The sequence below is a fragment of the Anabrus simplex genome, chromosome 7 (genome assembly GCF_040414725.1).
Source record: "Anabrus simplex isolate iqAnaSimp1 chromosome 7, ASM4041472v1, whole genome shotgun sequence".
Classification (NCBI taxonomy): Eukaryota; Metazoa; Arthropoda; class Insecta; order Orthoptera; family Tettigoniidae; genus Anabrus; species Anabrus simplex.
In genome coordinates, this window is record NC_090271.1 from 49,464,059 (window position 1) to 49,490,432 (window position 26,374).

A 26,374-nucleotide genomic window follows, 5' to 3' on the forward strand; every position below is an offset into this window, starting at 1 on the left:
GCATCCAGGAGATAGAGGATTTGAACCCCCACTTTCGGCATCAATGAGCGTGGTTTCCCGTGGTTTCACTTTTTCACATCAGGCTGTACCTTAATAATATGACCAAGGTCACATCCTTCCCACTTGTAAACCCTTTCTTATCTCATCATCGCCATAAGACCTACTTGTAAAGAATAGAGAGAAAGAAACCCGATTTGCTGGCTATTTCAAACTTTTGCAATGCCATATTCCTAACCAGCACATATAAATTTGGTGAAATTGATTATATTTATCCTCATTATGAAATCTTGTTGACTAGAAGTGTTTGCCTTGAAATTTTCTCCTTACCGAGCTCGATAGCTGCAGTCGCTTAAGTGCGGCCAGTATCCAGTATTCGGGAGATAGCAGGTTCGAACCCCACTGTTGGCAGTCCTGAAAATGGTATTCCATGATTTCCCATTTTCACACCAGGCAAACGCTGGGGCTGTACCTTAATTAAGGCCACGGCCGCTTCCTTCCCACTCCTAGCCCTTCCCTGTCCCATCGTCGCCATAAGACCTATCTGTGTCGGGGCGACGTAAAGCAACTAGCGAAAAAAGAAATAGAAAGAAATTTCCTCCGTAGGAGACTTGGTAAGTAACAGTACCTAGCATAATACGAAAGAAATTTATAGCACTGGCTTGTACAGTTGATCAGTGACACGTTCAATTTACACATGTCGAGAGCGATAATTAATTGTTTAATACTCTTTGACATGCGCACTGGTAGAAGAGTAAAACAATTAAGGTGTGGGCACATAGCGGCCCCTTCAGGGTTAATACGAGCAACACAGCCCTTCTTATCGCGAAATGAGATATGTAGTCATTAATTTGACTGGAACCAATGACCTCTACAACCGCAAGTATTACCATACAGCATAATTCACTTACGGGATGACTAACCCTACATTACGTCACTGTTATGGTATTACGCGGAACTGTACAAGGTTCCGCACTTAAGGCGCAACAAGAAGCAGGTTAGCGCGCCGCCACACAATCAGAGCAATGTCATAACAATAACATGAACTTGGCATCCCACATCTTGTTTCTTAACTGTTTCTCGACAGTAACCTGTACAACACTGGGAGCACTTTTTATAACTGAAGGGTACATGGGAAAAAAGGGGAATGTCAATGTAAAACAAAAAATGAATTAACACTACCTAGATATACTTTATGGTCCGGAGAATAGTTTAAAACAATGTACAACCAAGTAAAGGGAATTGTCACGGAAATATAACAAGTTTAAGAATACATGTACAATTGATGAAAGGGGAATGTCACCACAGAACAAGAAACAAAGGGGGAATGTCAGTTTGGTATGTGGCAATAGCGATGGATTTCCAAAAGAATTTATGCATACCAAATTAATCCACTAACGACGTGATTACCGTAGACAGCTGTCACTGTTCTCCTTCAATATACTTGTTTTGTCTAGTGGACACTCGGTATTCTACACATACCCAGAGACTGTTGCATATAAAGCAGCAGATGAAGTGTGTTCTGTGTTACATCATTTTGTGAACTTGGGGACGAGATAAAACACTTGACAATCTTCTGTGATTCTGCATGTGGACAGAACAAGAACTGGACTGTTTTCAGATTTCTCCACTTTATAGTACATCATGCCAAACGCCTCGAGTCTGTGAAAATAGTAATTCCAATTCGTGGGCACTCGAACTTAGAGTGCGATAGAAACATGGCACTAATTAATCAGAAATTTGCAGTTGAAATGCCAGAAGACTGGGCGGATCATTTTAGAAGTGCCAGAAATAAGCCCTTCCCTTTCCATGTAATTGAAGTTGGTCAACCAATGATTCGTCTGTGGACCAAGTTTTTGACTCCCTTGTACAGAAAAGTTTGCCCTTTTAAAACAAGACCTATAAGGGAACTTGTCATCTCCATTGAGCCTCCACGATTCATGGAATACAGAGACAGTTACAATGGCCATCGGGAACGACCTGTTGTAAATGCTCCAAAATCAACTCCACACTTCCCAGAAACACCAGTTATGGGTTTGCTCTTCCAGAGGCGTCTTATGAACGTAAGTGCAAGAGTTAGTGTACATGAAGTTGCTCTACATTCGCAAACATGCTGGCAAGATTGAGATTTTAAATATGTAATTTCTTTCTATTGCAGGTTTACATCCAATCTCTACAGCAAAATTTTCTGATCTGCGCGTCCTTAGATCATTTTGTGGACCAGAGGGAAGATCATTCATTGATACACTTCCTCGCTATTAATTGATAGGTTATTTGTTAGGTTTTGTTAAAAGTGACATTTCCCTTTATTTCCGTGATATTGTGTTCATAAGGCTGGCATTCCCCTTTATTTTCGTGATAAGTGTATTTACTTCATCTTACATTTTTTTTCAATTATAAAACTTAATTCTATATTTTCATTATTATCTATTTACAATATCAATACATTAGGCTAACGTTACATAATATAATAATTTATGTAGACTGTATTAAAGGTTGAAACTTTCAAATTTAATTATCTCAGTTTGTAGAAAATATGACATTCCCCCTTTTTCCCGTGTACCCTTCAACTGCTATTTAAACGTCTCTCAATTATTGGAAACTACTACCATTTGCTTAGAATTATTGATTTATTCCTGTTTTTGCAGACGAGTATGCGATACTGCTTGCAACGCTTCCCACACAATGGACAGGTAGGGTTAGGTCGGTGGATGCAGAGTGGGTCTCAGCCCACGGCTTGTCCGTGGTCCGACAGCTCTGCACTCCGACCGGCAAGGTGCTATCCCCACCGTCGGCCGTCCTGAGAATGATTTTTCGTGATTTTCCTTTCTCCTGCCTAAGGGCGAATGCCGGGACAGTTCCTAGTATAGACTTTTTCCGCACATCCTCCTCCGATACAAACCCCTTGGCCTGAGAGACGGCGTCACCGTCTAGGAGGCCCGCCTCCCCCTTCAGGGGAGGAATGAAAACATTTAGTTTTAACAGTAGTTCCGAAAATGAGGACACCCTCAATGTGATTGATCAACACGCTCTAGCACTGCCGAATTCCTGAATGATGCATTATTAGTTCAATTTTGCTTTCTTTCTTAAGCCGTTTACCGTTCAGGGCAGGTTTCTCGCTCGGATTCAGCGAGGGATGCCACCTCTACCGTCTCAAGGGCAGTATCCTGGGACGAGAGACTTTGGGTTGAGGATACAACTGTGGAGGATGACCAATACCTTGCCCAGACTATGCTGAACAGGGGCCTTGTGGGGAGGATGGAAATTTTTGGAAGGGATAGACATTTGCCTGGAGGAGGAGTGGGAAACCACGGAAAAACACTTCGAGAATGGCTGAGGTGGGAATAATCGAACACACCTCTACTCAGTTGACCTCCCGAGGCTGGAGGCTTGAGAATTTAGATCGGGGACACAACTGGGAAGGAGGACCATTACCCCGCTCAGGTGGCCTCACCTGCTACGCTGAAGAGGGGATTTGTTGGGAGATGGGAAGATTCAAAGATACTGTATAGACAAGGAAGAGGGAAGGAAGCGGCCGTGGCCTTAAGTTAGGTACCATCCCGGCATTTGTCTGGAGGAGAAGTGGGAAAACACGGAAGAGCACTTCGAGGATAGTTGAAGAGGGAATCGAAGCCCACTATACTCTCCCGAGGCTGAGTGAACGACGTTCCAAACCTCGTACCACTTTTCAAATTTCGTGGCAGAGCCGGGAATCGAACCCTGGGGTGGCAGTTAATCACACTAACAACTACACCACAGAAGTGGACCTTTACGTTGTCAAATAGCTATATTTACATAAGAAACAAACAAATAAAAAATATTACACACATTGCACATACCTGCACGTTAGAGCCCATGTTAGAGGGGAGATGAGCCACTCGACTGAGCGGTGTGTTCCGAGTTGATAGTGGAGAGATGACGTTAGTTGATGAGTCTAACTGGTGTTCGGTAAGGTAGGAAAGATCACAATATGAAGATAAGGTTGGAATTCAAGGAAAATGAAATAAAATGGCGTATGGCTTTTAGTGCCGGGAGTGTCCGAGGACATGTTCGCATGGCAGGATGCAGGTCTTTTGAGATGACTCCCGTAGGCGACCTGCGCGTCGTGATGTGGATGAAATGATGGCGAAGACGACACATACACTCAGCCCACGTGCCAGCGGCATTAACCAATATGGTTAAAATTCCCGACCTTGCCGGGAATCGAACCCGGGCCCCCTGTGGCCAAAGGCCAGCACGCTAACCATTTAGCCATGGAGCCGGGCGGAATTCAAGGAAGCAAACTGAGGCAAATATTTGTTTATAGCAAGAGGAGTTGGAGATTGAAATGATTCACCAGGAGATATGTTCGAAGACTTTTTTTACAACTGACTTTACTTCGCACGCCAACAGCCGTAGCCGTGTTGAAACACCGGATCCAGTGAGATCTCCGAAGTTAAGCAACATTGGGTGTGGTCAGGAGTTGGATGAGTTGCCACGCGCTGTTGGTGGAGGGTAAGGGAATGGAGGAGCGGAAAGGAACTGGCCACCCTACCGCACGTAAACTCCGGCTCGGGAACACCTCTGCGGAAGTTCGGACCTGCCTTCGGGCAGACTAACCCTTACCTTACCTTACTTCGCACCGTCAGAGATAGGTCTTATGGCGACGATGGGATAGAAAACGGCCAGGCGTTGGAAGGAAGTAGCCGTGGTCTTAATTAAGGTACAACCCCGACATGTGCCTGGAGTGAAAATCGGAAACCACGAGAAAACATCTTCAGGGCTGCCGACAGTGGGGTTCGAACTCACTATCTCCCAAATTCATTTTTTGCTATTTGCTTTACGTCGCACCGACAGATATGTCTTACGGCGACGAAGAGATGGGAAAGGCCTAGGAATTGGAAGGAAGCGGCCGTGGCCTTAAGTAAGGCACAGCCCCGGCATTTGCCTGGTGTGAAAATGGGAAAGCACGGAAAACCATCTTCAGGGCTGCCGACAGTGGGGCTCGAACTCACTATCTCCCAAATTCAAGCTCACAGCTACGCGCTCCAAGTTCTTTGAAATCATTTAAGAAAAGACTAGATAAACAAAGATAAGGCATCCAGGCTACCCTAAATGCAGATTAGTGGTGATTGATTGATTGATTGATTGATTGATTGATTGATTGATTGATTGATTGATTGATTGATTGATTGATTGATTGATTGATTGATTGATTGATTGATTGATTGATTGATTGATTGATTGATTGATTGATTGATTGATTGATTGATTGATTGATTGACACAATGAGAAAACTTACTCGATGATGGTCACCAACCTTCTGTGAGCACACGGAACCAGAAGAAGGAGAAGAAGAAGAACGTTTTCTATAAACTTTATCAGTCTAGGCAATCTCGAATTATGAGGGAAAGCAGAACAATGTGTCCGCCTCTATGGTGTAGTGGTTAGCGTGATTAGCTGCCACCCCCGGAAGTCCGGGTTCGATTCCCGGCTCTGCCACGAAATTTGAAAAGTGGTACGAGGGCTGGAACGAGGTCCACTCAGCCTCGGGAGGTCAACTGAGTAGAGGTGGGTTCGATTCCCATCTCAGCCACCCTGGAAGTGTTTTTCCGTGGTTTCCCACTTCTCCTCCAGGCAAATGCCGGGATGGTACCTAACTTAAGGCCACGGCCGCTTCCTTCCCTCTTCCTTTCCTGTCCCATCCAATCTTCCCATCCCTCCACAATGCCCCTGTTCAGCTTAGCAGGTGAGGCCGCCTGGGCGAGGTACTGGTCATTCTCCCCTGTTGTATCCCCGACCCAAAGTCTGAAGCTCCAGGACACTGCCCTTGAGGCGGTAGAGGTGGGATCCCTCCCTGTGTCCGAGGGAAAAACCGACCCTGGAGGGTAAACAGATTAAGAAGAAGAAGAAGAATGTTTATACGAACAGCTCATGAATGATCAGTTATTTAGGACCTACCCTATAACGAAGTTCCTCGCAACTTTATTAACATTTTGGCAATCAGACAGTAAAACGGGTAATCTTTCGGTTTTGTTATGACTCGATTTGACGGCAGTATATGGCTAGCAAATTGAAATTCGCAACGCAGGCATACCACAACGATTAAAGATGGAATAAGAGTGAATAGATGTTCTAATTTCAGGGCTAATATTTAATGGAACGATGTGCAAGCACTTGCTATAAATTGTGGGCTTGTTAAAGAGTGTTATGTATCGTCTGCGAATAGATCCCATTTATCAATTCCGTCTCTCTATAATTAACGGCAGTGAAACCAGAACTAGCGCGCCCATCCAAAGCTGATGGCCGACAACTTTTGCCAGTGCAAGGTACTTTAATTATTTATACACCCAAACCTAATTAGAAAATTACAGGGAAGAGCTGTGCTGATTACGTCACTCTCAGGGCGCGCCTAACGGACACGCTGCCTTCACGTCCTCTTGGGGACAATCTCGTTCTTTTGATTTACAGCCAGGTAGAGAAATTCAAAAAATACGTGTAAACTAGAAATTATTATTAAGAATATAGTGAGATTCAATGTAATCCATTTAATAATAATAAATATAATCTCTCCTCGCGTTCGGCCGTGAAACCAATTTTTTTTATTTGCGAGGGAGGCTGGGAGACGGAATTTGATGCCCTGATGTTGCGTCGTAGTCGACTTTGGAGGTCCATCTTTCACGCCCACGTCATATTATTATTATTATTATTATTATTATTATTATTATTATTATTATTATTATTATTATTATTATTATTATTATTATTATTACGGGAAGAATTGAAAATAGTCAGGAAAACAAGAGAATTAATCATGCCAACACTAAGAGGCACCGCTTCAAAGTTTTAATTCTTAGGGGAATTGTGTGAACCATTTGATGTTGAAACAGGAGTCCGACAAGGAGACGGGTTGTCCCCTTTATGATTTAATCTAGTTTTGGAAAAGTTATTAGGACTTTGGAAAAAGAAGTTAAATGAATAACCCTTGGCAGATTACGTGAAAATAAAATTAAGTTACAGTGTTTGGCCTTCGCTGATATCCTAGCAGCGTTGTCCAATGACAGACAGGAAGCGACTGCATCCAATGAGAAACTCCGTAAAATTTCATCCAGAACAGGACTACAGATCTCATACTATAAAACTCACTACACGGAAGGATCTCTTCGATACTTAGATGGACAACCATTAAAAACCAAATCTGGCAAAATATCCCAAGTGTCTAAATTCAAATACCTGGAAGAAGTCGTCGTGAAGCAAATAAAGAAAGGATCTCTAACGTATAAAGAGCATACAGACTCACTTGGAACAGATACAGTAAACAATCCATATCCAGAAATGCAAACTGAAGCCATACAACACTGTAATCAAGCTTGAACCACTATTTGCATCTGAAACACTGATCATTGGGGCAGATCAGATTAAAGATATAATGAATGGGGTATGGATTTTAGTGCAGGGAGTGTCCGAGGACAAGTTCGGCTTCCCAGATACAGGTCTTATGATTTGACTCCTGTAGGCGGCCTGCGCGTCGTGATGAGGATGAAATGATAATGAAGACGACACATACACCCAGCTCCCGTGTCAGCGAAATTAACCAATTATGGTTAAAATTCCCGAGCCCACCGGGAATCGAACCCGGGACTTCTGTGATCAAAGGCCAGCACGCTAACCATTTAGCCATGAAACCGGACGTTAAAGATGTAGAAAAGTAAGAAAGAAAAATCTTAAGCAACATTTTTGGACCAGTCTGTACAGGGGGAATCTGGATGATAAGGAAATCTCATGAACTGTACCAACATTCAGAGAAAATCACAGACACATTTAGGAAAAGTCATTTGAAATTTTATGGACATATTCTCAGAATGAGTAATCAGAGATTGACAAAAAATATTCTGAACCTTGCCCTATCAATGAATGTTTAAAAAAAAACATTGGCTGCTCGAAGTTGGAAAAGATCTCTACGAAATAGGCATCACAGGTGACATTCTGTTAGACTGATCTAAGTTCAGACAATTAGTCGACACACTATCCAAGCACTACCACCAACAAAACCCGGTCGGAAGCCACAGAGAGAAGATGAAGAGATTTTGGGAGCAGAAAAAGGCGACGACATCAACTAAATAAGGTCAATCGCACTCCTTAGTCGGGCATAACGTAGAAATAATAATAATAATAATAATAATAATAATAATAATAATAATAATAATAATAATAATAATTGTTACCGTATTTTTGTGGTAGGTAGAGGTGAAAGAAGGTGCGGGGGTGAACGGGTCTCAAACTACGAAATTAAAGTTAATGTAAAATTTAACAAGGTTATATTCTCTTTTCAAAATCAAGAAATAACAAGCATGGAAGGTACAGAGTAGCAAGGCAACAAAAGAGCAACAACAGTATTTACAGACTTTGGGCTTCGAGCCCCGAACTCACAATTCTTGAGCAGTTAGCCCAAGCTTACATGTACATAAGGTTTAACAAAGGGGCAGAAAACCCCAATCATGCCCAGGAGCACTTGCTCCAAATTACACAGTAAGACCTCCTAGAGGCACGCAGAAACAAATTTCGAAAGAGCGATCCGCTCTCAAAGTTTTAAGCCTATCAAAAGGCCACACCTAACTCGACCCTCAAGCTGTCCTCTAAGGACGTAAACACAGGGGTAAAATACCCAACCTACTGAGGCCTATTAAGCGAGAAAAGGATAATTACATGGCCTCTAAAATACCAATGTGAGAGGAGGCGAACTGCACTCCTAATACATTTTGTTTTAAAACCTAATCTGGCTCTAAGCCACAAATGCAAGGGCTAATCCCATACTAACGAGGTGACTTTAGAAGGAAACAATTTACATTACGTTAAAGAAGAATAGGTTGTGAAAAGGTAAGTTCACCTCAAAACAATATGAGTGGGAGCTCGAGAGGGTTAAGCACTCTCTATCCCAATATGTAGCATAAAAGAGAATAGATACTAAGAGTCTTTACATTTTAGGGAAAAGTTACATGGTGGAAAAGCTTCGGACCCGCCCCGAGAGTTAAACTGCTGAGCTAGCAAGAAAAGAAGTTATTATACGGCCATTACCTGGTTGTTGAACTGCTGTCCGAAGAAAGAGGCGCTTCCCGCCCCCTGCTATGTACTTTACACACTGAAAGATGGTACAGAAGTGGCGCAGAGACCCTAAAATCAGCAGTTTATATACTCTCGCGGAAAGTTCGAGGCGTTTCAGGAAAGAAAACACCCGCCCACAATCATTTATTGGTTAGGGTTAAGCAGCATATCCAATTTGAAGAAGAAACACCTTATTGGTCATAAATTAATTAAAGAAATTCGGGATTGGCTAAATTCAAAACAAGGGGAAAGAAAGGGGTATACAGCCAACTTAAACAATACCAGAAAGAAATTTAACAAGAAACAAACTTTTGAAATAAAAATTTCTCCAAAAAAAACAGTTCTTTCACCTTGCACTAGGGTGCACTATAGTAGTTCTTCAGTAGTGTCCTCTAGAAGAGAAAGTTCACGCTTCTTACTACAAGCAAAACAAAAATACGTCGAAAACGACCCAGTTCAGAAACTTCAAAATTTCCAAGTAGTGACATCTTCTGGGTAACTTGAAAATTAATACATTAGATAAAGTTCGGACTTCCCCCAGCAGAGGATTTTCAACTGGCGCAAAGTTTGAATTAGCGGCGTGGAGGTGTACCGCCCGGTACAATAATAATAATAATAATAATAATAATAATAATAATAATAATAATAATAATAATAATAATAATAATAATAATAATAATAATAAAAGTGTATGTCTACCCTTTAATCCTATTTCCTGATACGGGGTCGGGGGTGAGATGAGACAAAATTATATGGCATATTTTATGTCCGGATGCCCTTCCTGTCGCCAACCTCAGTTGAGGAGCTAATGGGGATGAAATGACTCACTCAGATAGAATACCTCGAGAATTGCGCAGAAAAACTGGACTACAAATCTTCTAAAAGACAGAATTAATGACTAACATGTATATATCAACGTGCATACTCCTGATAAAATATCATAATAGCACGAAGGGGGGAACTGTGGGATTCCTGTTCACGCATTTTATTATACTGTGTAATGTCCACGTAACAACGGCAGGTGTGCAGTGATTTTCTGATGTCTGAAGTTCCATCACAATCGATGCCTTCGATACATTTCGTCCCATTTAAAACTACAGCGAAAAATAAAAAAGAAAGAAAAGCTATTTTTAAGTTCGTGAATACATAGGTTAATTTTTAGTAGTGGCAACTATTTATTTTGTGGAAACATAGCATACATACAAGATTCTAGGTTTTACAGGCCTTTGATGCAGCCACCAGCGTTGCGCACAGCCTGTTTCCGGGGACGCGGAAGCCTTTGGGTATCGTCGGCAATGCCTAATGTTCGGGTGGTGTGCAGAGAGCCAGTGATTACCTGCAGAACGTCTTCAACTGTTCAGAAACAAATCCCACGTAGTGGTTCCTTCATCTCGGGGGTTAGGTTGAAGTCACAGGCACTTAAATCCGGAGCGAGTATTGGTGGGTACCCCCGGCTGATGGAGCATTCCCCAGCCCCAGTGAGTGAACAAATCAGAAACCGCTCCTGCTGCATGTGGCCGTGCATTGTCGTGCAGAATGATGGGTGAGTTATGTTGAAAGTTTTGTCGTTTTCTTCCACGCGCTGTTCGCAGATTGGTTTTCAGAAACAACAGTTGTACCTCGGATTAACGGTCTGCCATCGAGGAACGGCATGCTTTAAGATACGACCATCCTAGTCGTAGGTAAGAATCATCATAAGTTTCACATTGGTGGTGGTCTGCCGAACTATTGTTCTTTGCGGTGACCCGTTATGATATCACTAGGTTGATTGACGTTTCAGCTTTGGTTCGTAAGATGTGGCCCAGGTGTCATCCATGATAATGATCCGCCGTTGGAGAGTCTCTCCATTGTGCTCATAGCGCTGCAGGTAGGCCTAAATACGAGCAACGTCACATCGCAGCCATCGTAGCGTTAAATCATGTGGAGCCCATCTTGAGGAAATGTTTCCTCATTCCCAAGCGGTCCCTCAGGATTGAAGCACAGTCGAAAGCGCCAGTCCGGTATCTTGGGCTGACTCACGAATCATGCAGTTCCGATTCGTCTGCACCACCGCGGACACATTCAGCACGTCGTGGTCACTTGATGGTGGATGACCAGACCGAGGCATGTCTGGCACATATTTCCGGCCTCGTGTTGCTGCTGTTCGGTAATGTAATGTAATGTCTTGCAGTCCATGGTGTCACTGTTGTGCATTGCGACTTCTAGCACATTCCATGTTTATCCAGCTTCGAAACTATTGCTACAGTATTCTGTGATTGCTCGTTCACAACTGCTCTGTTCCAGTTATCACTGTGCATGCGCACAGAGAGGAAAGAGTGTGTTCATATGCTCGGAGGGAGGGTAGGCATTTAACGTACCTAATGTAAATTTTATACTAAATGTCTCTCCTCAACTATTGAGTGAAATATTTACTTAGGCTATGAGCTTGCAGCCGGGAGATAGTGGGTTCGAATCCCACTATCGGCAGCCCTGAAGATGGATTTCCGTGGTATCCCATTTCTTTTTGCTATTTGCTTTACGTCGCACCGACACAGATAGGTCTTACGGCGACGATGGGACAGGTAAGGCCTAGGAATGGGAAGGAAGCGGCCGTGGCCTTAATTAAGGTACAGCCTGGTGTGAAAATTGGAAACCACGGAAAACCATCTTCAGGGCTGCTGACAGTGGGATTCGAACCCACTATCTCCCGGATGCGAGCTCACAGCTACGTGCCCCTAACCGCACGGCCAACTCGCCCGGTATTTCCCATTTTCACACCAGGCAAATGCTGGGGCTGTACCTTAATTATTAAGGCCACGGCCGCTTCCTTCCAACTCCTAGGCCTTTCCTATCCCATCGTTGCCATAAGATCTATGTGTGTCAGTGCGACGTAAAACCACTAGCAAAAAGAAACATTTACTTAGCATATGTCAGACCCATCCTGCTGTATGAATGTGAGGTCCAAAACTCCTTTCCCAAATGACCAACTTTTCAAAATAAAACATTACGCATGACAAGAGACCTGTTTCTGAAATCTAAAAAAAAAAAAAAAATAAAAAAAAAAACGAACCGAGCTTCGTAGTCCGCTAATTAGATCTCAGTTAAACAAAATAGTAAAGATGACCAAATCTAGAATCCTCCTTAGTCAATCTACCGATCCTACTCTTTAAAACGGATCGGAAGGACCAAGAAGCCAAACACACGATTCAGACACCGCGGCCCTTGGCTAAATTACGACCTTCTAAATTGTACCTCCCCAATTGTTCGGCCTATTATAAATTTAACACGTACTTTTCCTTAAATAACATCAAAATTAATTCGCTGAAAAGGCCTGTTTCTCGAGAAGATTAGCTTTCCCACTCCCATCTTTTCAGTTGCAAAATTCAAGAGTACAATTTGAATTTCAACATTTATCTCTGACATGAGGGAAAATACCGCATCCATGACAGATCACTTTTATCCCCCGCCAGTGTTGTACAATGCCGATTTTCCGTATCATCAGGTATTTCTCGGACACAGATAAGTAAAAGAGCATAGTTTTCGTGCTGAGACACTAATGTACTCGCTCTCAACAACAAAAACAACAACAACAACACAAGACAACGACATTGCCTGGCTTCGTTACACGGCGGAGCTACAGCATTTTTACCACTATTAAAAAATCACTATTTTACGTTAGAATGACTATTAGCAGTAAGTTTATGGGGTCTTCATTGATCGCCCTACCAAGTTTTATTGCAATCAGTCTGGTGCAACACAAACAGCTCTATTGATAGTCTAAGGAGAGAGAAAAGGTCCACAGCAAAAGAATGAAAGAACTTTAGGCATGAAGGAAGGAAAACAAATACCTCTAAATGATGTTCATAGCCTTGCATGGGCTTATTCGCAACTAATAAAATAATAATTTAAGGGGTTATCCATAAAATACGTTCGCAAAAATACCATAAGAATTAACCCCCTCCCCCTACTCTGACTCGTTGTAAGAATTATTAATACCCCCTCCACCCAAGTGAACGTTTAACACAAATTACCCCCACCCCCACCCTATCGGGAAAAACGAAAATAATAGCATTACCAAAAGCAGTGCTGCTTTATTTATGACTGAGATGTAGTGCCAATAAGTTCGGCTCAATGGCTAAATGGTTAGCGTTCTGGCCTTTATTCACGGGGGTCTTAGGTTCTATTCCCGGTAGGATCGTGAAATTTAACCATTTCTTTCTTTCTTAATCTGTTTACTCTCCGGGGTTGGTTTTTCCTTCAAACTCAACGAGGGATCACACCTACACCGCATGAAGGGCAGTATCCTGGTGCGTGAGACTTTGGGTTGGAGATATAACTGTGGAGGATGACCGGTACTTCGCCCAGGTGGCCTCACCTGCTATGCTGAACAGGGGCCTTGTGGGGGGAATGGAAAGTTTGGAAGGGATAAACAAGGAAGAGGGAAGGAAGCGGCTGTGGCCTTAAGTTAGGTATCATCCCACCATTTGCCTGGAGGAGAAGTGGGAAACCACGAAAAACGCTTCGAGATTGGCTGAGGTGGGAATCGAACCCACCCTTACTCAGTTGCAATCCCGAGGCTGAGTAGACCACGTTCCAGCCCTCGTACCACGTTTCAAATTTCATGGCAGAGCCGGGAATCGAACCCGGCCCTCCGGGGCTGGCAGCTAATCACGCTAACCACTCCACCACAGAGGTAAAATTTAACCATAATTGGTTAATTCCGCAGGCACGGCAACTAGGTAAATGTGTCATCTTCATCGTTTCATCTCATCACGACGCGCGGGTCGCCTACGGGCATCAAATCAAAAGACCTGCATCTGGTGAGCCGAACTTGTCCTCTGAACTCCCGGTTACCCCCTGTGGTTGGGGGCGGTAGAATAACACCCACGGTATCCCCTGCCAGTCGTAAGAGGCGACTAAAAGGGGCTCCAGTGGCTCTGAACTTTGGAGCGTGGGTTGGCGACCAAGGGGCCCTTAGCTGAGTCCTGGCATTGCTTCCACTTACTTGTGCCAGGCTCCTCACTTTCATCTATCCTATCCGACCTCTCTTGGTCAACTCTTGTTCTTTTCCGACCCCGGCGCTATTAGGTTTGCGGGGGCTAGGGAGTCTTTCATTTTCACGCCCTTCGTGGCCCTTGTCTTCCTTTGGCCGATATCTTCATTTTTCGATGTGTCGGATCCCTTCCATTCTTCTCTCTGATTAGTGTTATATAGAGGATGGTTGCCTAGTTGTACTTCCTCTTAAAACAATAATCACCACCACCATCACCACCTGAACTCCCGGCACTAAAAGCCATACGCCATTTCATGTTTCAGTGTCCATAGCACAACAACAAAATGACAGAATTCTAGCCGCATAACCTTTATGTTGGTTTCGATATGCATTCGGAAAACGTTTTACCGAAATGTGAGGTTTTATACAGTTTTATAGGCAGTGTATAACGCACAATGGTGCGAATTTCCTAATGAAGGAAATTGTGATAATAAAATGTTCATCCATTTTATTCTTCATAATTTATTACTATTAGAATTTGCATTTGGCAGACTCTTCTCAAGACTGGTCATAATGTTTTCCAAGATAGAGGGACAGGAACAACCAACGAAGAAAAAAAAGGCTCATGTTTAACCAGAATAAAAACGTACATGAAAAGTGCCAAAAAATCTTCACTTCGATTTTGCAAATCGGGTAATAACGAAAAAACTGACGACGTACATATTATCGTACAGACCCCACCTCTCCGGAAATCGTCGTACACTTTTGTCGTATTCTTGTAAACCCCCGCACTCCTCAAACCCCCCCCCCCCCCACCGCCCTTTTCAAGCGAACGTATTCTTAATTAATAATCAACTTCAAGAAATGAGCACCAAGTATGGGATAGTTTATCGGACTGAACTTTTAGGGCCTAAGAAAGTTCCCGGACATGGATTCATATTCAGTCTGAGGTCAAACAAGAACCTGTATAAAAAGTTCGGAGAGAGAGAGAAGTCTTATTTTTTATGGGCATATCAAAAGAATGGAGACCGTCAGATATGCAAAAAAAATGTTATTATTCAAGAGAAGTGGAAGTCACAATTTCCCTTGGCTGGGCTGACTGGCTGGCCTTCTGGCTCCAACTTGGCAGGTTCGATCCTGACTCAATCCGGTGGTATTTGAAGGTGCTCAAATACGTCAGCCTCCTGTAGGTAGATTTACAGGCACGTGAAAGAACGCCTTTGGGATAAATTCCGGCACCATGGCGACTCGCAAAATCGTAATGGTAGTTAGTGGGACGTAAAGCCAATAACATTATCATTATTTACAACTTCCCTGTCTTCAGGAAGTACATCAGAAATTGGAAAATTGTAACATTAGTACGAGGGGTGTCTGAAGCAGAGTGAATTTTAGGTCGAAAGTTGCAGGGGTAAAGGATCTCCCCCGAGAAAGACCTAAGATTTCTGTGGAAGAATGGCTGAGACGAAGTGAGAGGCTGAAGAATTCCTGCTAGGAAAAAAATAATACCTTGAAGAAGTAATATGTAAAGGTACGAATTGGCAATGCCGACCCCGTGGTGTAGGGGTAGCGTGACTGCCTCTTACCCGAAGGCCCCGGGTTCGATACCCGGCCAGGTCAAGGATTTTTTGCCAGTATCTGAGGGCTGGTTCGAGGTTAACTCAGCCTACGTGATTATAGTTGAGGAGCTATTTGATGGTGAGATAGCGGCCCCGGTTTAGAAAGCCAAGAATAACGGCCGAGAGGGCACCTGGTAATCTACAGGCCTTCGGGCTGAGCAGCCGGTCGCTTGGTAGGCCATGGCTCTTCAGGGCTGTTGCGGCATGGGGTTCGGTTTGGTTTGGTTAAGAATTGGCAATATTGCCTTGGCAGAACAATGTCTTTGTTTGAGTATACGATATCATTTCTCCTAGAAAAAAACGAAGATAATAAGAGAAGAGCTGTTGCGTCTTGTGTACACAGTAGTGAAAATAAATTCAGTAATGAGGCTGAACACACGACCCCGACGTACACCTATTCCATAAGAACGACAATACAGTCGCAGTCCAAATCCGTACCGCAGAAGCAAAGATTTCAGGCAAACGATTCATATTGCGACTAACATTTCAGAAGTGGACAAAGATGCATGCCAGAAAAATGTAAGCAAACTTGTGGATGGATGACGTCGAAAAACCCCAACCGGAAGCGAGTCCGACTGCCGAAAGCTATGACAGAAGCCGCAAACACCAAACACCAATAATAATAATAATAATAATAATAATAATAATAATAATAATAATAATAAAGAAACCAAACCCCATGGTGCAACAGCCCGAAGGCCTGTAGATTACGAGGTGTCCTCTCGCCCGTTATTCTTGGCTTTCTAGACCGGGTCCGCTATCTCACCGTGCGATAGCTCCTCGATTGTAATTACGTAGGCTGAGTGGACCTCGAAACAGTCCTCAGATCTAGGTAAAAATCCCTGACCTGACCAAGAATCAAACCCGGGGCCTCCGGGTAAGAGACAGGCACGCTACCCCCACACCATGGGACCGGCCCTTAGTGGTCCTACCGATGAATAATAATAATAATAATAATAATAATAATAATAATAATAATAATAATAATAATAATAAATTATTTTTAATGCCATGCAATGTTAAGGGCAGAAGACAGGTAATTGCTATAATTTTTCAGCCTGCTTTGGGCAAAATTCATACTAATACAGCTGGGCTCCTATTTACAAGAGACTAATAAAATTTTCACCACATATATGTATAATGTTACTGTTGCTATACATTTCAAAAATCCTAACGCAATTACCTCTAGTTCACCAAAATGGATCTTTTGGAAAATACGTCAAATTAGAGTTTCCACATATTGAGGTGTACTTTACTCAGCAACTATTTGAGAGAGAAGTACGATTTTTTAAAATGAACTCTTCAAACCACCCTCAAGGTGGTGAACAAAATGTTACGTTATTTAAATTAAAACTGTGTCCGCCTCTGTGGTGCTGTGATTAGTGTGATTAACTGCCATCCCCGGAGGCATGGATTCGATTCCCGGCTCAGTCACGAAATTTGAAGCGTGGTGCGAGGGCTGTAACGGGGTCCACTCAGCCTCGGGAGGTCAACTGAGTAGAGGTGGTTCGATTCCCACCTCAGCCATCCTCGAAGTGGTTTTCGGTGGTACCCCTCTTCTCCTCGAGGCAAATGCCGGAATGGTACCTAACATAAGGCCACGGCCGCTTCCTTCCCCCTTCCTTGCCTGTCCCTTCCAATCTTCCCATCCCCCAAGAAGGCTCCTGTTCAGCATAGCAGGTGAGGCCAACTGGGTGATATACTGGTCCTCCTTCCCAATTGTATCTCCGACCAAAAGTCTCACGCTCCACGACACTGTCCTTGAGGCGGTAGAGGTCGATCCCTCGCTGAGTCCGAGGGAAAACCAACCCTGGAGGATAAACAGATTAAGTTACGTAAATTAACACAATTTCTAGTATTTAAATTAATATTAGGAATTATTCGCAAAATAAATTAGGTAAATAGAAAAAGATATTGTGCTAAATAATATGAAATTTCAAAATTTTGGTTATTATGTCACATATACTGAACCCATAATTCTACGGTGAGGAAAAATTTTTTATTTTTCTCAAATATTTATTTGGTATTCAGAAACGACTGTATGTTTGAGGGCAGCCATTTTGCGCTCCCAAGAGCCCGATGTTGCGTGGGAAGGTTCCCGCAAGGCGAGCTCGTGGATTGCCGGGACACCTCGGTGGAGCTCGAGTGCCCGACAATTTTCTAAATTAATGAATTCTGCACAACGAGGGATTTTGACAATATAGTAAAGGAAGAAATAAATAAGCAAAATTATTCATACACCCTCTGTGAAGGTAGTGACACCAGGGACAATTTAGATGCAGTTAAGCCCAAGTGTGTGTTAGCGTGAGAACAGCGAGCTAGTTACACGTGCCAAGGTCATGGGCAGAAGAAAAACGCGCGAAACGTACGGGCAGAAACAATTTATTTCTCCTGTTGTGAGTGCAGAAAAATTATAAAATTAACATCGAACATAAGTGCAAGTCTGTCCGGAGTTCTGGGACAAGTTTTATCAAAATCGGTTTATTAGAAACAAATTTGGCAGATTTCACAACCAAGCCTCATAGAGGGGATAGCGTCCTTCCGGAAATTATAAAAGAAACCCCCCACCGTAGATTTTTGAGTGTCGATCTGGAACTTGAGGCCGCGGGAGCTCGTGCCCGTCGTCATTAGAATTTCGCGCCAGATTGACCGACAATAATCAAATACATGTTCGTGGCTAAAGTCCATATATTTAGTAAGAAGAAAAGTGAATTGGAGAAGCTGTGAACGTTTGCAGACGAACTGGGAAGGTGTAGGCTGGTTGAAAAATACACAGCAGATTTTATTTTTATCATTTCCTGTACTCTTGTAAGTGAAGAAGGTCTGGGGGAAGCGATTCAAAATAGTTCGACTCCCTTATCGGCCGAACACCTGTTCTTGTTGAAACAACGGGGAGAGAAACCACTCTGGGAGACGCATCAGACAGTTATAGCCGACTGCAGAACGAGGGAAGTTCGTGGTGCAAGTTACAAAGAAAGTGCATTATTTGTGGTAATTTTAATCTCGTGTGTGTGTGAAGGGTAGTGTTTGGATGAGTGAGTTTTTAAATATGAAAATGTTATCTGTGAAAATGAGGGGCTAAGTACGAGGTTGCTGGGATGATGCAATCAGAATGCTGAGAATGTCACCATTGTGCAGGTCTGTCTATTTTATATTATGTTGTAGTTAGTTATTTAGTTACTGTCTGTCCTAAACAAAATTTCCAGATGATTGTCGGGTGATATTCGTAATTATCAGGCGAAAGGCGTTGTAAATTTTGGTCAGCGTGTGAAATTTTCAGTGTGTAAATTTCATGTCTAGAACGGTAAAATGCGACGCTTAAAATTTTGTGTCGAGATGAGATATCATTCAAAGTACGGATTTGTGAACGTTATAAGTGTAAATTTGTCGTGGCGAATATTGTAATCTCAGGTGTCAGTTGCATTCAGAAATGCTGGTTAATAATAATAATAATAATAATAATAATAATAATAATAATAATAATAATAATGTCTACCGCGGGATAAGGAAATTCTTCTATGTCAAATTTCATTTAACCAGTTATTTTTACAAGGATCGTAGGCATATTTAGATAATGTCAATAAAATTTGTTAGAGTCACAGTCATTAATGGGAAGAAAATTTTGAGACATCGTGTATACTTGAATTGCGAAAGGTCGATGTGTGCTCTTGGATTTTTGAGGTTCGAAAGTCGTAATTATAGTAAAGTCAGAGATGTGCTTAAAAATGGTTGTCGTTTTCACCAGGGGATCGAAGTATGAAAAGGGGTCTTGAAGGAAAAGGGATTGAAAGCGATGAATTTATATGTACGTGAAGATGAGAGAGAAGCGTTACCGCTGGAATCAAGCGATGAGAAAGAGTGTTGAGACATTTTTGGTAGAGGAAGTATTTAGGAACAGGCTGTGTGAGGCAGGCTGTATTGTTTTCCGCAATCAATCCGAATTTGAGATGACTATGATGTGAAGCATTGTAAATTTATAGAATGATTCCAAGTGAAAACGACTCTAGTAAAATGTAAAGGTCTGGGTAGTAAACATCCAGTGATTTTTGTTAAGATAAGGTACGGCCTCCAGGATTAAAGAGCACTTTGGACACACGGTTGGGTTATATTTAATTTTGTTCATTGGAGAGGTCATGGATAAGATGGTTGGAATTGATGATAGGCGATCTGAGAATTTCGAATGTGATGGTGATGATTATTATTTTGAAGGCATCCACTAAAAGGGAAACGTGTGTTGGGAATTTTCATTGGCAGCCCTGACACTTCAGTGCACAGGCTGAGATTGTGTTCGAGGTGGAGAATCGTTCGTCACGTCTATTTATTTTTGAGTTCACATATTATGATGAAGTGGACACTTGTTGTATTTTTTTCGAGAGGTAGGCACTTACCGTGTTTCGACTTGCATTCTTTTGATAAGAGACGTAGTTCCGTCGTGCGTATTTTTTGTCTGACCAGATTCAGTGTTACTGTTGGAGGTTTGTTGGAAATTGCGGTTCGCCTGATATGTTAAGGGAGACGTAGTACGACCCACTTTGACGCCCGACGATAGATTTAGGACGTCACGTGTTTATTCTTGGAGTCATTGGTGATGAGACGTCCTAGGTCACGCCCGACGATAGGACTTGGAAGGCATCATGTATATACTGATTAGGTTTAGGGTGTACAGATTTCAAGTGAGCCCGACGATAGGTCTGGGATGGTAGCTGTACACACTCAAGTCTCGGTTAAGATGTGTTTCCTTTTTGTTTCTTTTGTGAAGTGGCCTGGGGGAAGGTAGCAGTTACAGTACGATATGATTTATTGTAGAGGGTCTATGCGAAGCTCTCATTGAGATAACGGGACTGTTGTTGATAAATGAGGGCTGTCCAAGTATGGGACACCGACCCGATCTAGATTAAATATTTTTACTGTGTTTCTTCGTGCGTGTTAAGCTGTATGACTTTGAGATGTTAATTTATTTTTACGAACTTCATTGTTTCTCGTTTTAACGTCCGTTTTCGTTTGATGGTGTGCATATTGACACTCAGCGTTTTAGAATGAGACTTGAGTTGCGAATGCGGTTTCGATTCGTCAGCCAGTGATTTATATCATTTTTAATTTTGTCGTATTTTCATTCTTATTCATAGTAAGTAAGTAAGTATTCACTTTACCAGTAGTGTGTTGGGACAGACAGTAAATAGAGAGATCTGTACTGGTAGCATTGTTGTCAAGGGAAAGAATTCCTTAAATTTGTAGTAAATTTTGGCGTGGACTGGTAAATTTATTAAGCATAATAAACCCATTTCTAACCTGAAAATCGGTTCAATAATAATATTTTCAAGTGACTTTTCACTTTTTGATTAACTTCAGTGTTTGGCATTTCTTCTAAATGCATGATTAGTAAGTGTTTCCTGCATTTCGCAGTTTTGTTCCTTTAGAACGACTTAACGTAAGATCCTCCCGGATCATGTGGTTGTTGGTTCCTTCCGAACAGTTGTTTGGGTGATGCACAGTTAGCATCGGGATTAACGTATCACTTAAGGGTGTCATGAATGACAAATACATGGTGGAATTTTATTTCAATTGTGAATGATGCCATTAACTTGTAGTGAACACCATGCTTTCCCATAATATTTCGCAACCTATCCAAAGCAACTGATAGTCAGTTTGGTTCGATTAAGGGTCCATTCGGCGGATGTTCCGTATCCGTGAAGGGTATTTGACTGGTGGATAACCTTAATTAAGAGAAAATCAGGCGTTCTACTTGTTGAAAGTCAGATTTTCCACGGATCGTGTGGATTAACTCTCAGTTCTCGTTTGGAATAATAGGTGCCCGGTTTTCAGGTCTTTTTTTTTTTTCTTTCAGTTTTTCAGTTTCGCTGTCCACTAACATATTAGCTTCTCCGAAGCAACTCTTCGACATTAGAAGAAACGAAGTGACGTTATGTAATGTGACTGTGTTTGGAACTTTTCAAAATCAAGAATTAAATTTTTTTTATATTTTTGTGGCAAGAATGCATATTAAATTAACGATGTTATCGTGCTCTTTCAGTTTAATAAAAGTTAGTAAGCACATTTTTGCTCCTCATTTCAAGTAGTTAGGCTTTCTTCTGAACCCCATCGTTTGGTTAAGACCGTGACCGAATTTATTCCCGCAACGACCCAAGATTTAAGAGTTCTAAATTGTTCTACTATAGCAGCCGTGGCCGACCAACGATGGAATGGTAAGTTCAAGGGTTCAGTAGAAGTGTCGCGCCAACTGTGGGGCTTAAGTCACGATGAGGAGGACGATAATATTCCACGTTGGAGGACAGTAAGAAATAACACCAACGTGATGGCTTAAGTCACTTAACGGAGAGGGCTTGAGTGCATTAAAGGAAGAACTACGAGTCATGTTGGTTGACATCAGTTAAATGATGACCAATTGTAGAATAATAGTACACGTTGGGCCTCAGTAGAAGTGGCGCCATCAACTTTGGGGCCTTAATGTCACGATAACGATGAGGAGCCCAAAGTCACGATAACGATACGATGCCACGATAACGATAATGAAATTATCCATTGAAAATAAATGTTAGAAAAATATAAAATAATGTTGAGGCCTAAGCCACATTATAAATAATACAAGCGGGTGAAAATGATGGCTGAGCCACAGTTAAACGAATTATGCCCAATGAGAGTGCTAGATATTAATACGTTTAATGAGGAGCGTAACTACTTGGTAGATAATAATAATAATAATAACAGTCACAATGCATTTTAGGAAACCAGTATTTAAAGCTGTATTGAAGCTTATGTCATGTTGCCAATATAAATTTTGGAAGTGGTAACGCTGAATTACATTCAAAGTTTATGCGTTAACATGTTCTTCATTTACTTAATTTACGGAAGCGAAACTATTTGGGATATTTATCCAAAGTAACTTATTAACTTCAGATTTTCTTTTCATTAAACAAGTTTGTGATACCAGCCACCGAAAAAAAATTTTATGAGACAACTGCTGGAATGTTGTCAGTTTCGGTATTAAATTATAACAGCGTTTGTATGTGAAAACGCGGTAGGTAGTGAATTCTTTCCCTAGTAGTTTGGAGTATTCTGGTTGCATCGACAGCCAGCGTACTCATTATTGTATTCTTTGTGGTATTGTGAGATGGAAGGTCAGGCGACCTTGGAGAAGTTAATGCAGATGATAGAGGACATGAAAGTCCAGAGTGAGAATTTGAGTAGTAAGATGGAGGATACGAAAGGGCAAATGTTAGATAGTTTGGATAGTAAGATAGATAGTTTGGATAGTAAGTTGAGAGAGGACATGAAAGTTCATAATGAGAGTTTGAGGGAGGACGCGAAAGTCCAGAGTGAGAATTTGAGAGAGGACATGAAGGCTCATAATGAAAGTTTGGATGGTAAGATTGAGGAGTTACAGAGTAGTATCGAGGATACCCAGGCTAGGTGTAAAGAGTCTAGTGATGAGTTGAAGGCTGGATTGAAGAACGTAGTTCGTGAGACATACACTATGTGCACCGAACTTAAAGAGGAAGTTAGGGGTGAGATAGGTAAACTCAACCAGCGTTTTGATGATAGCCGAGTGGAAATTAGGGATGAAATTGACAAACAATTTGCGGAAGTGCAGGTCAGTTTAAAGAACGATTTCGACAAACAGTTTTCTAAAATCCATGACAGTTTAAAAACCGATATGGACAAGCGTTTTGACGAAAGCCACGACATGTACAGTCGGTTATGCGATAGTCAGGATGAGATGAGAAAGGAACTTGACAAGCATTTACTGGAAAGCCAGGCGGCGCATAAGCAGTTGATCGACAGCCAGGTTGAATTTAAGGACGACATTACACAACAGGTCGTAGAGATGCGGATCTCCAGTGATAAGGAAAAGGGGAAAACGCTAACCATAATAGAGGAACAACGTCAAATATTATCTGCGGACATTCAGTCACTGAACAACAGGGTAGATAAAATTAGTGTGGAATTGGAGAGTCAGGTATTGTCAAAAACCGAAACCATGGAGAAGAAACTGTTGCAAGTTAATGAGGAAGCGATTAGTAAACTCCAAGTGGCTAATGAGGACTCCGAAACTTTAATTAAAGAAATTCAAGAGGAGTTAGTTGAAATGAAAAATGAACATACCAGGGAATTCAATGACAGGCAAATTAGTATAGAACAGGATTTAAGGGAAATCACGTCAGCCCAGGAAGAGACAGACAAGAAAGTTGGGTTCATTAAGAGCGAAGTGAGCAGTTGGATTAGCAGCGTGGTAGACATGCAGTCCAAGGTGGACAAAGTATTAAGTCAAACCTCGACAGCTGTTAACTCTGACCTCAGTGGTCAATTGCCAAATATCAGTCATGTGAATAATAACGGTCAGAGCTCAAATGTAGATACCAGTCGATCTCAAAGCTCAGGGGTCACCAACGTTATTAACATGATCAAGTTACATGAGGACCAGCCTAAGAAATTTAATGGAGGTCCACATACCACACCGAAGGGATTTCTTAAGGATCTCAGGGAGTACATCCGGGACGCCAAGATTCCTGAGGAACGTCAGTTGAGGGTAGCTGAAAGATATTTAGAGGGGGCACCACTTTTATGGTTTAAAGGCTTCCGATACCACTTTGATACCTTTGAGGAATTCCAGAGGGCGTTTCTTAATAAATTTTGGAGTACGGAAATTCAGCAGAGTCTTAGATTAGAGCTATACTCACGTCGGTATAATGCAATAGGCCCTACAAAGTTCAGTGAATACTTTATTGCACAAATGGTAAAGTTCAGAGAACTTGAGGCGCCGCCCTCGGAGCAAGAGTTGGTACAGGCCATCCAGAAGCAGTTACCTCCCGAAGTACAAAGGATGCTCATTGCATCAAAGGTAGAGACCCCCATGCAGGCAGAAATGATCCTTAGGCAATTGGATCATACCCATAATCAAATAGCACCCAGAGGGGGACGATCGCACGAGCAACATGTAAACACTGTTAGCCAGGTCCCAGAGGGAAGTCCAGAGGCACCTGAGCAGGGGAAACCACAGCCGATTGAGCGGAGGCGTGAGTTTCGGAATAACTGGGAACCCTCGCATCCACGAAATGAGGATTGGAAAAGGCGTAGGGGCAATTGGAATTATCCACAAAGGAGGAACCCTTACTGGAGGCGATACGATGGGGACAGAGAAAACCAGAGGAATTTCAGGAATGGACTTAATAACCGCAGGGACTGGGGAAATAATCGAACCCAGAACTTCCGCCGTGATGAGGATGAACGGTACCGTGAACGTGTTCAGTACACCGACGGGTTAAGGAAGGACCACGAAAGAAAAAAATGGCAGGGGGCTATACAGCGCCAGGACGTCAACACCGATTGTTTCGGGGCTGAAAGTTTGGAGTTCCAGCAGGCACATAGGCAAGACCAACGAAACTCCGGTCTGAACCCGTTTGCGCCGAATTTTGAGCAGGAGTCAATGTCGACGCTTGATAGAAGAAAACCAACTTCAAATTCCCAGTAGGAAGAGGTTCAGAGTCTTTCCTCCCAGATTCTGAAGGAGAGACGACCAAATGACGCACATAACATCGATAACAGCCAGAAACAGACTCCTAGCAACTCCCAATAAAATGATGATGGCAACCCAATAAAATTTACAGATTTATCATAGAGCCGAAGAAAGAATTCCACTACAGGATGACGCAGCCTTGCCAGCTGGGGAAATGGTCACCGAAGAAGAAGAAGAAGAAGAAGAAGAGGTACAACCAGTAAATATGATCGTCACGTCGAGAGGAAGACGGGTCGAGGCACCACTCCAAGGACAGGCAAGCAGCGGGAGTAAAGAAGAGAAAGACGCTGAATGTTTACAATGTTCATTCTTAAGAGAAGACTTTGTTGATGACATCTGTAACGCGATCCTATTGTTGGAAGAAGAAAACAGGGAAATACGTGAAAGTAACAGAGCCCTACGTCAAGAGTGAGATCGGCGGGGAAAGTTACGTAGAATCATGGTTCATCTGTATCAAAATTTCTGTATCAGAATTTTGAAGGAATATATCTGTTTAAATATTTCCCCTTTCTGGGTAAACATTTCGTGGTTGTAGGTGGATTATGAACCCATAATTCTACGGTGAGGAAAAATTTTTTATTTTTCTCAAATATTTATTTGGTATTCAGAAACGACTGTATGTTTGAGGGCAGCCATTTTGCGCTCCCAAGAGCCCGATGTTGCGTGGGAAGGTTCCCGCAAGGCGAGCTCGTGGATTGCCGGGACACCTCGGTGGAGCTCGAGTGCCCGACAATTTTCTAAATTAATGAATTCTGCACAACGAGGGATTTTGACAATATAGTAAAGGAAGAAATAAATAAGCAAAATTATTCATACACCCTCTGTGAAGGTAGTGACACCAGGGACAATTTAGATGCAGTTAAGCCCAAGTGTGTGTTAGCGTGAGAACAGCGAGCTAGTTACACGTGCCAAGGTCATGGGCAGAAGAAAAACGCGCGAAACGTACGGGCAGAAACAATTTATTTCTCCTGTTGTGAGTGCAGAAAAATTATAAAATTAACATCGAACATAAGTGCAAGTCTGTCCGGAGTTCTGGGACAAGTTTTATCAAAATCGGTTTATTAGAAACAAATTTGGCAGATTTCACAACCAAGCCTCATAGAGGGGATAGCGTCCTTCCGGAAATTATAAAAGAAACCCCCCACCGTAGATTTTTGAGTGTCGATCTGGAACTTG